Below are 15,728 nucleotides of genomic sequence, written 5' to 3' on the forward strand. Positions count from 1 at the left end.
GACGAACAAGCCCATGGAAGTAGGGGCTCAGCGGGAGCAGCCAGTTGGCCTATCCGGCCACATGTCACTGTCCCCCGGCCAGACTTGGCGGCAGGTCCCGGGGAGGAACAAGCCCATGGAAGTAGGAGCTCCTACTTCCAAAGCGATGACGTCAGCGGGAGCAGCCGCTCGGCCGTATCCGGCGGCATGTCACTGTTCCCCGGCCAGACTTGGCGGCAAGTCCCGGGGGACGAACAAGCCCATGGAAGTAGGGGCTCAGCGGGAGCAGCCAGTTGGCCTATCCGGCCACATGTCACTGTCCCCCGGCCAGACTTGGCGGCAAGTCCCGGGGAGGAACAAGCCCATGGAAGTAGGAGCTCCTACTTCCAAAGCGATGACGTCAGCGGGAGAAGCCGCTCGGCCTATCCGGCCACATGTCACTGTCCCCCGTCCACACTTGGCTATAGGTCCCGGGGAGGAATAATGCCCATGGAAGTAGGAGCTCCTACTTCCTAAGGGGCAAGTCAGCGGGAGCAGCCACTTGGCCTATCCGGCCAAGTTTCACTGTTCCCCGGCCACACTTGGCTGTAGGTCCCGGAGAGGAATAATGCCCATGGAAGTAAGAGCTCCTACCTCCAAAGGGGCAAGTCAGCGGGAGAAGCCACTTGGCCTATCCGGCCACATGTCACTGTCCCCCGGCCAAGCTTGGCTGTAGGTCCCGGGGAGGAATAATGCCCATGGAAGTAGGAGCTCCTACTTCCAAAGGGGCAAGTCAGCGGAAGAAGCCACTAGTTCTATCCGGCCAAGAGTCACTGTTCCCCGGCCTTACTTGGCAGTAGGTCCCGGGGAGGAATAATGCCCATGGAAGTAGGAGCTCCTACTTCCAAAGGGGCAAGTCAGCGGGAGAAGCCACTTGGCCTACCCGGCCAAGAGTCACTGTTCCCCGGCCACTCTTGGCAGTAGGTCCCGGGGAGGAATAATGCCCATGGAAGTAGGAGCTCCTACTTCCAAAGGGGCAAGTCAGCGGGAGAAGCCACTAGTTCTATCCGGCCAAGAGTCACTGTTCCCCGGCTACACTTGGCAGTAGGTCCCGGGGAGGAATAATGCCCATGGAAGTAGGAGCTACTACCTCCAAAGGGTGAAGACACTTGGCTCTAAGTCCCCGAGAGGTATACTGCCCATGGGAGTAAGAGCTCCTACTTCCAAAGGGGCAAGTCAGCGGGAGAAGCCACTTGGCCTACCCGGCCAAGAGTCACTGTTCCCCGGCCACACTTGGCAGTAGGTCCCGGGGAGGAATAATGCCCATGGAAGTAAGAGCTCCTACTTCCATAGGGGCAAGTCAGCGGGAGCAGCCACTTGGCCTATCCGGCCAAGTGTCACTGTTCCCCGGCCACACTTGGCTGTAGGTCCCGGAGAGGAATAATGCCCATGGAAGTAAGAGCTCCTACCTCCAAAGGGTGAAGACACTTGGCTCTAAGTCCCCGAGAGGTATACTGCCCATGGAAGTGAGAGCTCCTACTTCCAAAGGGGCAAGTCAGCGGGAGAAGCCACTTGGCCTATCCGGCCAAGAGTCACTGTTCCCCGGCCACACTTGGCAGTAGGTCCCGGGGAGGAATAATGCCCATGGAAGTAAGAGCTCCTACTTCCATAGGGGCAAGTCAGCGGGAGAAGCCACTTGGCCTATCCGGCCAAGAGTCACTGTTCCCCGGCCACACTTGGCAGTAGGTCCCGGGGAGGAATAATGCCCATGGAAGTAGGAGCTCCAACTTCCAAAGGGGCAAGTCAGCGGGAGAAGCCACTTGGCCTATCCGGCCACATGTCACTGTCCCCCGGCCACTCTTGGCTGTAGGTCCCGGGGAGGAATAATGCCCATGGAAGTAGGAGCTCCTACTTCCAAAGGGGCAAGTCAGCGGGAGAAGCCACTTGGACTATCCGGCCAAGAGTCACTGTTCCCCGGCCACACTTGGCAGTATGTCCCGGGGAGGAATAATGCCCATGGAAGTGGGAGCTCCTACTTCCAAAGGGGCAAGTCGGCGGGAGAAGCCACTTGGCCTATCCGGCCAAGAGTCACTGTTCCCCGGCCACACTTGGCAGTAGGTCCCGGGGAGGAATAATGCCCATGGAAGTAGGAGCTCCTACTTCCAAAGGGGCAAGTCAGCGGGAGAAGCCACTTGGCCTATCCGGCCAAGAGTCACTGTTCCCCGGCCACTCTTGGCAGTAGGTCCCGGGGAGGAATAATGCCCATGGAAGTAGGAGCTCCTACTTCCAAAGGGGCAAGTCAGCGGGAGAAGCCACTAGTTCTATCCGGCCAAGAGTCACTGTTCCCCGGCTACACTTGGCAGTAGGTCCCGGGGAGGAATAATGCCCATGGAAGTAGGAGCTCCTACTTCCAAAGGGGCAAGTCAGCGGGAGAAGCCACTTGGCCTATCCGGCCAAGAGTCACTGTTCCCCGGCCACACTTGGCAGTAGGTCCCGGGGAGGAATAATGCCCATGGAATTAGGAGCTCCTACTTCCAAAGGGGCAAGTCAGCGGGAGAAGCCACTTGGCCTACCCGGCCAAGAGTCACTGTTCCCCGGCCACACTTGGCAGTAGGTCCCGGGGAGGAATAATGCCCATGGAAGTAGGAGCTCCTACCTCCAAAGGGGCAAGTCAGCGGGAGAAGCCACTTGGCCTATCCGGCCAAGAGTCACTGTTCCCCGGCCACACTTGGCAGTAGGTCCCGGGGAGGAATAATGCCCATGGAAGTAAGAGCTCCTACTTCCAAAGGGGCAAGTCAGCGGGAGAAGCCACTTGGCCTATCCGGCCACATGTCACTGTCCCCCGGCCAAGCTTGGCTGTAGGTCCCGGGGAGGAATAATGCCCATGGAAGTAGGAGCTCCTACTTCCAAAGGGGCAAGTCAGCGGGAGAAGCCACTAGTTCTATCCGGCCAAGAGTCACTGTTCCCCGGCAACACTTGGCAGTAGGTCCCGGGGAGGAATAATGCCCATGGAAGTAGGAGCTACCACCTCCAAAGGGTGAAGACACTTGGCTCTAAGTCCCCGAGAGGTATACTGCCCATGGGAGTAAGAGCTCCTACTTCCAAAGGGGCAAGTCAGCGGGAGAAGCCACTTGGCCTATCCGGCCAAGAGTCACTGTTCCCCGGCCACACTTGGCAGTAGGTCCCGGGGAGGAATAATGCCCATGGAAGTAGGAGCTCCTACTTCCAAAGGGGCAAGTCAGCGGGAGAAGCCACTTGGGCTATCCGGCCACATGTCACTGTCCCCCGGCCACACTTGGCAGTAGGTCCCGGGGAGGAATAATGCCCATGGAAGTAAGAGCTCCTACTTCCAAAGGGGCAAGTCAGCGGGAGAAGCCACTTGGCCTAACCGGCCACATGTCACTGTCCCCCGGCCACACTTGGCAGTAGGTCCCGGGGAGGAATAATGCCCATGGAAGTAAGAGCTCCTACTTCCAAAGGGGCAAGTCAGCGGGAGCAGCCACTTGGCCTATCCGGCCAAGAGTCACTGTTCCCCGGCCACACTTGGCAGTAGGTCCCGGGGAGGAATAATGCCCATGGAAGTAGGAGCTCCTACTTCCAAAGGGGCAAGTCAGCGGGAGCAGCCACTTGGCCTATCCGTCCAAGAGTCACTGTTCCCCGGCCACACTTGGCTGTAGGTCCCGGGGAGGAATAATGCCCATGGAAGTAGGAGCTCCTACTTCCAAAGGGGCAAGTCAGCGGGAGAAGCCACTAGTTCTATCCGGCCAAGAGTCACTGTCCCCCGGCCACACTTGGCAGTAGGTCCCGGGGAGGAATAATGCCCATGGAAGTAGGAGCTACCACCTCCAAAGGGTGAAGACACTTGGCTCTAAGTCCCCGAGAGGTATACTGCCCATGGGAGTAAGAGCTCCTACTTCCAAAGGGGCAAGTCAGCGGGAGAAGCCACTTGGCCTATCCGGCCAAGAGTCACTGTTCCCCGGCCACACTTGGCAGTAGGTCCCGGGGAGGAATAATGCCCATGGAAGTAGGAGCTCCTACTTCCAAAGGGGCAAGTCAGCGGGAGAAGCCACTTGGGCTATCCGGCCACATGTCACTGTCCCCCGGCCACACTTGGCAGTAGGTCCCGGGGAGGAATAATGCCCATGGAAGTAAGAGCTCCTACTTCCAAAGGGGCAAGTCAGCGGGAGAAGCCACTTGGCCTAACCGGCCACATGTCACTGTCCCCCGGCCACACTTGGCAGTAGGTCCCGGGGAGGAATAATGCCCATGGAAGTAAGAGCTCCTACTTCCAAAGGGGCAAGTCAGCGGGAGCAGCCACTTGGCCTATCCGGCCAAGAGTCACTGTTCCCCGGCCACACTTGGCAGTAGGTCCCGGGGAGGAATAATGCCCATGGAAGTAGGAGCTCCTACTTCCAAAGGGGCAAGTCAGCGGGAGCAGCCACTTGGCCTATCCGTCCAAGAGTCACTGTTCCCCGGCCACACTTGGCTGTAGGTCCCGGGGAGGAATAATGCCCATGGAAGTAAGAGCTCCTACTTCCAAAGGGGCAAGTCAGCGGGAGAAGCCACTTGGCCTATCCGGCCACATGTCACTGTCCCCCGGCCACACTTGGCAGTAGGTCCCGGGGAGGAATAATGCCCATGGAAGTAGGAGCTACTACCTCCAAAGAGTGAAGACACTTGGCTCTAAGTCCCCGAGAGGTATAGTGCCCATGGAAGTAAGAGCTCCTACTTCCAAAGGGGCAAGTCAGCGGGAGAAGCCACTTGGCCTATCCGGCCAAGAGTCACTGTTCCCCGGCCACACTTGGCAGTAGGTCCCGGAGAGGAATAATGCCCATGGAAGTAGGAGCTCCTACTTCCAAAGGGGCAAGTCAGCGGGAGAAGCCACTTGGCATATCCGGCCAAGAGTCACTGTTCCCCGGCCACACTTGGCAGTAGGTCCCGGGGAGGAATAATGCCCATGGAAGTAGGAGCTCCTACTTCCAAAGGGGCAAGTCAGCGGGAGAAGCCACTTGGCCTATCCGGCCACATGTCACTGTCCCCCGGCCACTCTTGGCAGTAGGTCCCGGGGAGGAATAATGCCCATGGAAGTAGGAGCTCCTACTTCCAAAGGGGCTAATCAGCGGGAGAAGCCACTTGGCCTACCCAGGCAAGAGTCACTGTTCCCCGGCCACACTTGGCAGTAGGTCCCGGGGAGGAATAATGCCCATGGAAGTAGGAGCTCCTACTTCCAAAGGGTCAAGTCAGCGGGAGAAGCCACTTGGCCTATCCGGCCAAGAGTCACTGTTCCCCGGCCACACTTGGCAGTAGGTCCCGGGGAGGAATAATGCCCATGGAAGTAGGAGCTCCTACTTCCAAAGGGGCAAGTCAGCGGGAGAAGCCACTTGGCATATCCGGCCAAGAGTCACTGTTCCCCGGCCACACTTGGCAGTAGGTCCCGGGGAGGAATAATGCCCATGGAAGTAGGAGCTCCTACTTCCAAAGGGGCAAGTCAGCGGGAGAAGCCACTTGGCCTATCCGGCCACATGTCACTGTCCCCCGGCCACTCTTGGCAGTAGGTCCCGGGGAGGAATAATGCCCATGGAAGTAGGAGCTCCTACTTCCAAAGGGGCAAGTCAGCGGGAGAAGCCACTTGGCCTACCCAGGCAAGAGTCACTGTTCCCCGGCCACACTTGGCAGTAGGTCCCGGGGAGGAATAATGCCCATGGAAGTAGGAGCTCCTACTTCCAAAGGGTCAAGTCAGCGGGAGAAGCCACTTGGCCTATCCGGCCAAGAGTCACTGTTCCCCGGCCACACTTGGCAGTAGGTCCCGGGGAGGAATAATGCCCATGGAAGTAGGAGCTCCTACTTCCAAAGGGGCAAGTCAGCGGGAGAAGCCACTTGGCCTATCCGAACAAGAGTCACTGTTCCCCGGCCACACTTGGCAGGAGGTCCCGGGGAGGAATAATGCCCATGGAAGTAGGAGCTACTACCTCCAAAGGGTGAAGACACTTGGCTCTAAGTCCCCGAGAGGTATAGTGCCCATGGAAGTAGGAGCTCCTACTTCCAAAGGGGCAAGTCAGCGGGAGAAGCAACTTGGCCTATCCGGCCAAGAGTCACTGTTCCCCGGCCACACTTGGCAGGAGGTCCCGGGGAGGAATAATGCCCATGGAAGTAGGAGCTCCTACTTCCAAAGGGTCAAGTCAGCGGGAGAAGCCACTTGGCCTATCCGGCCAAGAGTCACTGTTCCCCGGCCACACTTGGCAGTAGGTCCCGGGGAGGAATAATGCCCATGGAAGTAGGAGCTCCTACTTCCAAAGGGGAAAGTAAGCGGGAGAAGCCACTTGGCCTATCCGGCCAAGAGTCACTGTTCCCCGGCCACACTTGGCAGTAGGTCCCGGGGAGGAATAATGCCCATGGAAGTAGGAGCTCCTACTTCCAAAGGGGCAAGTCAGCGGGAGAAGCCACTTGGCCTATCCGGCCAAGAGTCACTGTTCCCCGGCCACACTTGGCAGGAGGTCCCGGGGAGGAATAATGCCCATGGAAGTAGGAGCTCCTACTTCCAAAGGGGCAAGTCAGCGGGAGAAGCCACTTGGGCTATCCGGCCACATGTCACTGTCCCCCGGCAACACTTGGCAGTAGGTCCCGGGGAGGAATAATGCCCATGGAAGTAAGAGCTCCTACTTCCAAAGGGGCAAGTCAGCGGGAGAAGCCACTTGGCCTATCCGGCCACATGTCACTGTTCCCCGGCCACACTTGGCAGTAGGTCCCGGGGAGGAATAATGACCATGGAAGTAAGAGCTCCTACTTCCAAAGGGGCAAGTCAGCGGGAGAAGCCACTTGGCCTATCCGGCCAAGAGTCACTGTTCCCCGGCCACACTTGGCAGTAGGTCCCGGGGAGGAATAATGCCCATGGAAGTAAGAGCTCCTACTTCCATAGGGGCAAGTCAGCGGGAGAAGCCACTTGGCCTATCCGGCCAAGAGTCACTGTTCCCCGGCTACACTTGGCAGTAGGTCCCGGGGAGGAATAATGACCATGGAAGTAAGAGCTCCTACTTCCAAAGGGGCAAGTCAGCGGGAGAAGCCACTTGGCCTATCCGGCCAAGAGTCACTGTTCCCCGGCCACACTTGGCAGTAGGTCCCGGGGAGGAATAATGCCCATGGAAGTAAGAGCTCCTACTTCCAAAGGGGCAAGTCAGCGGGAGAAGCCACTTGGCCTATCCGGCCAAGAGTCACTGTTCCCCGGCCACACTTGGCAGTAGGTCCCGGGGAGGAATAATGCCCATGGAAGTAGGAGCTCCTACTTCCAAAGGGGCAAGTCAGCGGGAGAAGCCACTTGGCCTATCCGGCAAAGAGTCACTGTTCCCCGGCTACACTTGGCAGTAGGTCCCGGGGAGGAATAATGCCCATGGAAGTAGGAGCTCCTACTTCCAAAGGGGCAAGTCAGCGGGAGAAGCCACTTGGCCTATCCGAACAAGAGTCACTGTTCCCCGGCCACACTTGGCAGGAGGTCCCGGGGAGGAATAATGCCCATGGAAGTAGGAGCTACTACCTCCAAAGGGTGAAGACACTTGGCTCTAAGTCCCCGAGAGGTATAGTGCCCATGGAAGTAGGAGCTCCTACTTCCAAAGGGGCAAGTCAGCGGGAGAAGCAACTTGGCCTATCCGGCCAAGAGTCACTGTTCCCCGGCCACACTTGGCAGGAGGTCCCGGGGAGGAATAATGCCCATGGAAGTAGGAGCTCCTACTTCCAAAGGGTCAAGTCAGCGGGAGAAGCCACTTGGCCTATCCGGCCAAGAGTCACTGTTCCCCGGCCACACTTGGCAGTAGGTCCCGGGGAGGAATAATGCCCATGGAAGTAGGAGCTCCTACTTCCAAAGGGGAAAGTAAGCGGGAGAAGCCACTTGGCCTATCCGGCCAAGAGTCACTGTTCCCCGGCCACACTTGGCAGTAGGTCCCGGGGAGGAATAATGCCCATGGAAGTAGGAGCTCCTACTTCCAAAGGGGCAAGTCAGCGGGAGAAGCCACTTGGCCTATCCGGCCAAGAGTCACTGTTCCCCGGCTACACTTGGCAGTAGGTCCCGGGGAGGAATAATGACCATGGAAGTAAGAGCTCCTACTTCCAAAGGGGCAAGTCAGCGGGAGAAGCCACTTGGCCTATCCGGCCAAGAGTCACTGTTCCCCGGCCACACTTGGCAGTAGGTCCCGGGGAGGAATAATGCCCATGGAAGTAAGAGCTCCTACTTCCAAAGGGGCAAGTCAGCGGGAGAAGCCACTTGGCCTATCCGGCCAAGAGTCACTGTTCCCCGGCCACACTTGGCAGTAGGTCCCGGGGAGGAATAATGCCCATGGAAGTAGGAGCTCCTACTTCCAAAGGGGCAAGTCAGCGGGAGAAGCCACTTGGCCTATCCGGCAAAGAGTCACTGTTCCCCGGCTACACTTGGCAGTAGGTCCCGGGGAGGAATAATGACCATGGAAGTAAGAGCTCCTACTTCCAAAGGGGCAAGTCAGCGGGAGAAGCCACTTGGCCTATCCGGCCAAGAGTCACTGTTCCCCGGCCACACTTGGCAGTAGGTCCCGGGGAGGAATAATGCCCATGGAAGTAAGAGCTCCTACTTCCAAAGGGGCAAGTCAGCGGGAGAAGCCACTTGGCCTATCCGGCCAAGAGTCACTGTTCCCCGGCCACACTTGGCAGTAGGTCCCGGGGAGGAATAATGCCCATGGAAGTAGGAGCTCCTACTTCCAAAGGGGCAAGTCAGCGGGAGAAGCCACTTGGCCTATCCGGCCAAGAGTCACTGTCCCCCGGCCACACTTGGCAGTAGGTCCCGGGGAGGAATAATGCCCATGGAAGTAGGAGCTCCTACTTCCAAAGGGGCAAGTCAGCGGGAGAAGCCACTTCGCCTACCCGGCCAAGTGTCACTGTCCCCCGGCCAGACTTGGCGGCAAGTCCCGGGGAGGAATAATGCCCATGGAAGTAGGAGCTCCTACTTCCAAAGGGGCAAGTCAGCGGGAGAAGCCACTTCGCTTACCCGGCCAAGTGTCACTGTCCCCCGGCCAGACTTGGCGGCAAGTCCCGGGGAGGAATAATGCCCATGGAAGTAGGAGCTCACTTGGCTCTAAGTCTTCGAGAGGTATAATGCCCATGGAAGTAAGAGCTCCTACTTCCAAAGGGGCAAGTCAGCGGGAGAAGCCACTTCGCCTACCCGGCCAAGTGTCACTGTCCCCCGGCCAGACTTGGCGGCAAGTCCCGGGGAGGAATAATGCCCATGGAAGTAGGAGCTCCTACTTCCAAAGGGGCAAGTCAGCGGGAGAAGCCACTTCGCCTACCCGGCCAAGTGTCACTGTCCCCCGGCCAGACTTGGCGGCAAGTCCCGGGGAGGAATAATGCCCATGGAAGTAGGAGCTCCTACTTCCAAAGGGGCAAGTCAGCGGGAGAAGCCACTTCGCCTACCCGGCCAAGTGTCACTGTCCCCCGGCCAGACTTGGCGGCAAGTCCCGGGGAGGAATAATGCCCATGGAAGTAGGAGCTCACTTGGCTCTAAGTCTTCGAGAGGTATAATGCCCATGGAAGTAAGAGCTCCTACTTCCAAAGGGGCAAGTCAGCGGGAGAAGCCACTTCGCCTACCCGGCCAAGTGTCACTGTCCCCCGGCCAGACTTGGCGGCAAGTCCCGGGGAGGAATAATGCCCCATGGAGCTCGGGCAGACTAGAAGTAACCTCGTCTGCCAGCTGGAGGGCGCCCTTCCCGGAGCGGAGGGGACCCCCTTGGCCACAAAGTGCAAGCCGAGTTTGGAGCTCGAAACCCGGCCACGCTTGGTCGTAGGTCCCGGTGAGGAACATGGCCATGGAAGTCGGAGCTCAAACCTCCAAATTGACCTCAGCGGGAGCACTTGCTGAGGCTGCCCGGGCATGGGTTACTGTTCCCCGGGCACACTTGGTCGTAGGTCCAAGTGTGGAACGTGTCCATGGAAGTTGAAGTGAAGAGAACCGCGAAAGGGAGTTTTTGCGCGAAGCCGCGGCCGAGGAGGGCTCACCGATCCCGGCGTGATTTCTGCCAGGCCCGGTACCCAAACCGAACTCCGCATGGTGGCTGGATCCGCGACCCTGGAACCCTGGGCCGGGAGCCTAGGGGCGAGAGGGGCCCCATGGAGCTCGGGCAGACTAGAAGTACCCTCGTCTGCCCGCTGGAGGGCGCCCTTCCCGGAGCGGAGGGGACCCCCCAAGCGACCAAGTGCAAGCCGAGTTTGGAGCTCGAAACCCGGCCACACTTGGTAGTATGTCCCGGTGAGGAACATGCCCATGGAAGTAAGAGCTCAGCGGGAGCAGCCACTCAGGCTACCCGGGAATGTGTCACTGTCCCCCGGCCAAGACTTGGCGGCAAGTCCCGGGGAGGAATAGTGCCCATGGAAGTAGCTCAGCGGGAGCAGCCGCTCAGGCTACCCGGGAATGTGTCACTGTCCCCCGGCCAGACTTGGCGGCAGGTCCCGGGGAGGAATAGTGCTCATGGAAGTAGCTCAGCGGGAGCAGCTGCTGAGGCTACCCGGGAATGTGTCACTGTCCCTGGGCCACACTTGGTCGTTGGTTCCTGATGAGGAACATGCCCATGGAAGTAAGAGTTCAGCGGGAGAAGCCGCTCAGGCTACCCGGGAATGTGTCACTGTCCCCCGGCCAGACTTGGCGGCAGGTCCCGGGGAGGAATAGTGCCCATGGAAGTCGGAGCTCCAACCTCCAAGTTGACCTCAGCGGGAGCAGCCGCTGAGGCTACCCGGGCATGGGTGACTGTTCCCCGGCCACACTTGGTCGGAGGTCCCGGTGTGGAACATGCCCATGGAAGTTGAAGGGAAGAGAACCGCGAAAGGGAGTTTGGAGGCTGAGCCGCGGCCGAGGAGGTCTCACCGATCCCGGCGTGATTCCAGCCAGGCCCGGTACCCTATACCGAACTCGACAGGGTGGCTGTATCCGGGACCCTGGAACCCTGGGCGGGGAGCCTAGGGGCGAGAGGGGCCCCATGGAGCTCGGGCAGACTAGAAGTACCCTCGTCTGCCCGCTGGAGGGCGCCCTTCCCGGAGCGGAGGGGACCCCCCAAGCGACCAAGTGCAAGCCGAGTTTGGAGCTCGAAACCCGGCCACACTTGGTAGTATGTCCCGGTGAGGAACATGCCCATGGAAGTAAGAGCTCAGCGGGAGCAGCCACTCAGGCTACCCGGGAATGTGTCACTGTCCCCCGGCCAAGACTTGGCGGCAAGTCCCGGGGAGGAATAGTGCCCATGGAAGTAGCTCAGCGGGAGCAGCTGCTGAGGCTACCCGGGAATGTGTCACTGTCCCCCGGCCAGACTTGGCGGCAGGTCCCGGGGAGGAATAGTGCTCATGGAAGTAGCTCAGCGGGAGCAGCTGCTGAGGCTACCCGGGAATGTGTCACTGTCCCTGGGCCACACTTGGTCGTTGGTTCCTGATGAGGAACATGCCCATGGAAGTAAGAGTTCAGCGGGAGAAGCCGCTCAAGCTACCCGGGAATGTGTCACTGTCCCCCGGCCAGACTTGGCGGCAGGTCCCGGGGAGGAACAGTGCCCATGGAAGTCGGAGCTCCAACCTCCAAGTTGACCTCAGCGGGAGCACTTGCTGAGGCTACCCGGGCATGGGCGACTGTTCCCCGGCCACACTTGGTCGGAGGTCCCGGTGTGGAACATGCCCATGGAAGTTGAAGGGAAGAGAACCGCGAAAGGGAGTTTGGAGGCTGAGCCGCGGCCGAGGAGGTCTCACCGATCCCGGCGTGATTCCAGCCAGGCCCGGTACCCTATACCGAACTCGACAGGGTGGCTGTATCCGGGACCCTGGAACCCTGGGCGGGGAGCCTAGGGGCGAGAGGGGCCCCATGGAGCTCGGGCAGACTAGAAGTACCCTCGTCTGCCCGCTGGAGGGCGCCCTTCCCGGAGCGGAGGGGACCCCCCAAGCGACCAAGTGCAAGCCGAGTTTGGAGCTCGAAACCCGGCCACACTTGGTAGTTGGTCCCGGTGAGGAACATGCCCATGGAAGTAAGAGCTCAGCGGGAGCAGCCACTCAGGCTACCCGGCAATGTGTCACTGTCCCCCGGCCAAGACTTGGCGGCAAGTCCCGGGGAGGAATAGTGCCCATGGAAGTAGCTCAGCGGGAGCAGCTGCTGAGGCTACCCGGGAATGTGTCACTGTCCCCCGGCCAGACTTGGCGGCAGGTCCCGGGGAGGAATAGTGCTCATGGAAGTAGCTCAGCGGGAGCAGCTGCTGAAGATACCCGGGAATGTGTCACTGTCCCTGGGCCACACTTGGTCGTTGGTTCCTGATGAGGAACATGCCCATGGAAGTAAGAGTTCAGCGGGAGAAGCCGCTCAGGCTACCCGGGAATGTGTCACTGTCCCCCGGCCAGACTTGGCGGCAGGTCCCGGGGAGGAATAGTGCCCATGGAAGTCGGAGCTCCAACCTCCAAGTTGACCTCAGCGGGAGCACTTGCTGAGGCTACCCGGGCATGGGCGACTGTTCCCCGGCCACACTTGGTCGGAGGTCCCGGTGTGGAACATGCCCATGGAAGTTGAAGGGAAGAGAACCGCGAAAGGGAGTTTGGAGGCTGAGCCGCGGCCGAGGAGGTCTCACCGATCCCGGCGTGATTCCAGCCAGGCCCGGTACCCTATACCGAACTCGGCAGGGTGGCTGTATCCGGGACCCTGGAACCCTGGGCGGGGAGCCTAGGGGCGAGAGGGGCCCCATGGAGCTCGGGCAGACTAGAAGTACCCTCGTCTGCCCGCTGGAGGGCGCCCTTCCCGGAGCGGAGGGGACCCCCAAGCGACCAAGTGCAAGCCGAGTTTGGAGCTCGAAACCCGGCCACACTTGGTAGTATGTCCCGGTGAGGAACATGCCCATGGAAGTAAGAGCTCAGCGGGAGCAGCCACTCAGGCTACCCGGCAATGTGTCACTGTCCCCCGGCCAAGACTTGGCGGCAAGTCCCGGGGAGGAATAGTGCCCATGGAAGTAGCTCAGCGGGAGCAGCCGCTCAGGCTACCCGGGAATGTGTCACTGTCCCCCGGCCAGACTTGGCGGCAGGTCCCGGGGAGGAATAGTGCTCATGGAAGTAGCTCAGCGGGAGCAGCTGCTGAAGATACACGGGAATGTGTCACTGTCCCTGGGCCACACTTGGTCGTTGGTTCCTGATGAGGAACATGCCCATGGAAGTAAGAGTTCAGCGGGAGAAGCCGCTCAGGCTACCCGGGAATGTGTCACTGTCCCCCGGCCAGACTTGGCGGCAGGTCCCGGGGAGGAATAGTGCCCATGGAAGTCGGAGCTCCAACCTCCAAGTTGACCTCAGCGGGAGCACTTGCTGAGGCTACCCGGGCATGGGCGACTGTTCCCCGGCCACACTTGGTCGGAGGTCCCGGTGTGGAACATGCCCATGGAAGTTGAAGGGAAGAGAACCGCGAAAGGGAGTTTGGAGGCTGAGCCGCGGCCGAGGAGGTCTCACCGATCCCGGCGTGATTCCAGCCAGGCCCGGTACCCTATACCGAACTCGGCAGGGTGGCTTTATCCGGGACCCTGGAACCCTGGGCGGGGAGCCTAGGGGCGAGAGGGGCCCCATGGAGCTCGGGCAGACTAGAAGTACCCTCGTCTGCCCGCTGGAGGGCGCCCTTCCCGGAGCGGAGGGGACCCCCCAAGCGACCAAGTGCAAGCCGAGTTTGGAGCTCGAAACCCGGCCACACTTGGTAGTATGTCCCGGTGAGGAACATGCCCATGGAAGTAAGAGCTCAGCGGGAGCAGCCACTCAGGCTACCCGGGAATGTGTCACTGTCCCCCGGCCAAGACTTGGCGGCAGGTCCCGGGGAGGAATAGTGCCCATGGAAGTAGCCCAGCGGGAGCAGCCGCTCAGGCTACCCGGGAATGTGTCACTGTCCCCCGGCCAGACTTGGCGGCAGGTCCCGGGGAGGAATAGTGCTCATGGAAGTAGCTCAGCGGGAGCAGCTGCTGAGGCTACCCGGGAATGTGTCACTGTCCCTGGGCCACACTTGGTCGTTGGTTCCTGATGAGGAACATGCCCATGGAAGTAAGAGTTCAGCGGGAGAAGCCGCTCATGCTACCCGGGAATGTGTCACTGTCCCCCGGCCAGACTTGGCGGCAGGTCCCGGGGAGGAATAGTGCCCATGGAAGTCGGAGCTCCAACCTCCAAGTTGACCTCAGCGGGAGCACTTGCTGAGGCTACCCGGGCATGGGTGACTGTTCCCCGGCCACACTTGGTCGGAGGTCCCGGTGTGGAACATGCCCATGGAAGTTGAAGGGAAGAGAACCGCGAAAGGGAGTTTGGAGGCTGAGCCGCGGCCGAGGAGGTCTCACCGATCCCGGCGTGATTCCAGCCAGGCCCGGTACCCTATACCGAACTCGGCAGGGTGGCTGTATCCGGGACCCTGGAACCCTGGGCGGGGAGCCTAGGGGCGAGAGGGGCCCCATGGAGCTCGGGCAGACTAGAAGTACCCTCGTCTGCCCGCTGGAGGGCGCCCTTCCCGGAGCGGAGGGGACCCCCAAGCGACCAAGTGCAAGCCGAGTTTGGAGCTCGAAACCCGGCCACACTTGGTAGTATGTCCCGGTGAGGAACATGCCCATGGAAGTAAGAGCTCAGCGGGAGCAGCCACTCAGGCTACACGGGAATGTGTCACTGTCCCCCGGCCAAGACTTGGCGGCAAGTCCCGGGGAGGAATAGTGCCCATGGAAGTAGCTCAGCGGGAGCAGCCGCTCAGGCTACCCGGGAATGTGTCACTGTCCCCCGGCCAGACTTGGCGGCAGGTCCCGGGGAGGAATAGTGCTCATGGAAGTAGCTCAGCGGGAGCAGCTGCTGAAGATACCCGGGAATGTGTCACTGTCCCTGGGCCACACTTGGTCGTTGGTTCCTGATGAGGAACATGCCCATGGAAGTAAGAGTTCAGCGGGAGAAGCCGCTCAGGCTACCCGGGAATGTGTCACTGTCCCCCGGCCAGACTTGGCGGCAGGTCCCGGGGAGGAATAGTGCCCATGGAAGTCGGAGCTCCAACCTCCAAGTTGACCTCAGCGGGAGCACTTGCTGAGGCTACCCGGGCATGGGCGACTGTTCCCCGGCCACACTTGGTCGGAGGTCCCGGTGTGGAACATGCCCATGGAAGTTGAAGGGAAGAGAACCGCGAAAGGGAGTTTGGAGGCTGAGCCGCGGCCGAGGAGGTCTCACCGATCCCGGCGTGATTCCAGCCAGGCCCGGTACCCTATACCGAACTCGGCAGGGTGGCTTTATCCGGGACCCTGGAACCCTGGGCGGGGAGCCTAGGGGCGAGAGGGGCCCCATGGAGCTCGGGCAGACTAGAAGTACCCTCGTCTGCCCGCTGGAGGGCGCCCTTCCCGGAGCGGAGGGGACCCCCCAAGCGACCAAGTGCAAGCCGAGTTTGGAGCTCGAAACCCGGCCACACTTGGTAGTTGGTCCCGGTGAGGAACATGCCCATGGAAGTAAGAGCTCAGCGGGAGCAGCCACTCAGGCTACCCGGCAATGTGTCACTGTCCCCCGGCCAAGACTTGGCGGCAAGTCCCGGGGAGGAATAGTGCCCATGGAAGTAGCTCAGCGGGAGCAGCCACTCAGGCTACACGGGAATGTGTCACTGTCCCTCGGCCACACTTGGTCGTAGGTCCCGGTGAGGAACATGCCCATGGAAGTCGGAGCTCCAACCTCCAACCGGGTGAAGCCTCCGAGAGCTAGCCGGGAATAGGGCGCCAATCCCGGCTACCGCCCTCCAGGCTTGCCCCGGTCGAAAGACCTACGTCCTC

This window comes from Engystomops pustulosus, unplaced genomic scaffold (assembly GCF_040894005.1).
Source record: "Engystomops pustulosus unplaced genomic scaffold, aEngPut4.maternal MAT_SCAFFOLD_98, whole genome shotgun sequence".
NCBI lineage: Eukaryota > Metazoa > Chordata > Amphibia > Anura > Leptodactylidae > Engystomops > Engystomops pustulosus.